A 2,456-nucleotide genomic window follows, 5' to 3' on the forward strand; every position below is an offset into this window, starting at 1 on the left:
TGAGTCTTGATTCTTCTTGTACTGAACTTCCAGTGACTCCTGAGCCAGGGCAAAAACAGGAACCTGGAAGAGATAGCTGTCAGCAGATTTAGCTTCTTAGGGTAATTGTGCTTGGCAAAATATTGTCTTGTCATTGAGTCTAATACTTGCTTTATAGTTCTCAATTATTTTTTAATAATTTAATAAATTTTTAAATAAAAATTTAATAAAATAAATTTAACAATTTAATAAAATGGTTCTGCTAATGAATGTCATTTAAAAAATTTTACTCAATGGAGGGTTAAAAATCCTGTGTCTGATATAACTTGGTATTCAGTATGAGTTTGTTGAGTGAATGTGTAATCATGAGTATGCAGCAATTTGAATTCTTGTTAGTAGAGTTATTCCAGAACTTTCCTTTGAAAATAAAATAAAGTTTTATTAATCACATTTACATACAAACAACTTGAATAGCAATATATTTTGAAATTTTAGTATTGTATTCAAATTCTGCAATATAATAGGACTGTTGTGTGCTATGCTATGCTTTGTTGCTCGGTTGTGTCCGACTCTGCAACCCCATAGACTGTAGCCCACCAGGCTCCCCTGTGCATGGGATTCTCCAGGCAAGAATACTGGAGTGGGCTGCCATGCCCTCCTCCAGAGGATCTTCCCAACCCAGGGATCGACCCCAGGTCTCCCATACTGAAAGCAGATTCTTTACCAGCTGAGATAATAAGACTAATCTTTATTCATTAATAAATGAATTTATTCATTTGGTCCCGAGGCATTTAGCAAAGGGCTAATATATGCTGGGTACTGTGCCAAGTATGATATATATCATCTGATCTAATCTTCACAAAAATACTATGAGAATGTTCTATTTTCTCTCTCTCTTTTTTTTTTTTTTAACAGATAAGGAATCTCTTAAAAAGAAATTAAAATATGCCCCAAATACTATAGCAAGCAAATTGCCAACCCGCAATGTCAAGTTTGGTCTGCCTTTGGAGCCCACTGCAATTCAGTGTAAGTTATAACTATTCATTACATTTGAATCTATTTTTGAAGGATTTTGTCTAATATGCACTTTCTGTATGAATCATACTGCTTCTTTACACTGCGATATCTTTTCCTTTCAATTATAAAATTGACAATGAACAGTTTTTTTTTTTAGTGAACTATTTTCTATTCAGTTTATTGATATTCTGTAAATTGTTCATGTATTTTCTTAGATGCTTCTACAGAACTTTCTTCTGGAGTATCATTCATCAGAATCCCTTTCAAACTTAAGATTTCAATATTTAAGCTTTTGGTTTCTGGTTGCTTGTATGTTATTTCTTAAACATTTACTAGTAACTTGCATTTCTTTAACTAGATGTTACAGAGATAAGTAAACTTTGCTTTTCTTTAATAAGATAATTTTTTTCCTTATAAATACAAAGGGTTTTATCTAAAATGATAAATTATTCTAAAGTTATATTGCTCTTGGGGAGCACCAATGTATTTTTGATTTTAGTATGAATGACAAAAGTATGTGATCATTGAGTCTTGTCATTTGAGGGTGGTGGCAATGAAGTCTTGAAATAGGTTTAAAATATCATCTGTGTTGTTCACTGCTGACAGAAATCAAAGAGGACCCAAACAGATGGAGAAATATACCCTGTTCATGGATTGGAAGAATCAATATTGTGAAAATGATTCTACTACCCAAAGCAATCTATAGATTCAATGCAATCCCTATCAAGCTACCAACGGTATTTTTCACAGAACTAGAACAAATAATTTCACAATTTGTATGGAAATACAAAAAACCTCGAATAGCCAAAGCAATCTTGAGAAAGATGAATGGAACTGGAGGAATCAATCTGCCTGAATTCAGGCTCTACTACAAAGCCACAGTCATCAAGACAGTATGGTATTGGCACAAAGACAGAAATATAGATCAATGGAACAGAATAGAAAGCCCAGAGATGAATCCATGAACCTATGGACACCTTATTTTCGACAAAGGAGGCAAGGAAAAAAAAAAAAAAAAAGACAACCTCTTTAACAAGTTGGTGCTGGGAACTCGGTCAACCACTTGCAAAAGGAATGAAACTAGAACACTGTTCTAAACACCATACACAAAAATAAACTCAAAATGGATTAAAGATCTAAATGTAAGACCAGAAACTATAAAACTCCCAGAGGAGAACACAGGCAAAACACTCTCCGACATGAATCACAGCAAGATCCTCTATGACCCACCTCCCAGAATATTGGAAATAAAAGCAAAACTAAACAAATGGAACCTAATGAAACTTAAAAGCTTTTGCACTACAAAGGAAACTATAAGTAAGGTGAAAAGACAGCCCTCATATTGGGAGAAAATAATAGCAAATGAAGAAATGGACAAAGGATTAATCTCAAAAATATACAAGCAACTCCTGCAGCTCAATTCCAGAAAAAATAAATGACCCAATCAAAAAATGGGCCAA

The 2,456-nt window shown here is 33.6% G+C and overlaps 1 long non-coding RNA gene across 1 annotated transcript in view; it reads left to right on the forward strand.

Moving 5' to 3' along the window:
* The first annotated feature begins 896 nt into the window (after positions 1 to 896).
* LOC122450886 overlaps positions 897 to 2,456 on the forward strand; it is a 33,567-nt gene continuing 32,007 nt past the window's right edge. Inside the window, exon 1 of the long non-coding RNA XR_006272263.1 lies at positions 897 to 1,005. This is a non-coding gene — a long non-coding RNA (uncharacterized LOC122450886). The remainder of the gene's footprint in view (positions 1,006 to 2,456) is intronic.

This window comes from Cervus canadensis, chromosome 12, assembly GCF_019320065.1.
Source record: "Cervus canadensis isolate Bull #8, Minnesota chromosome 12, ASM1932006v1, whole genome shotgun sequence".
Taxonomy (NCBI): Eukaryota; Metazoa; Chordata; class Mammalia; order Artiodactyla; family Cervidae; genus Cervus; species Cervus canadensis.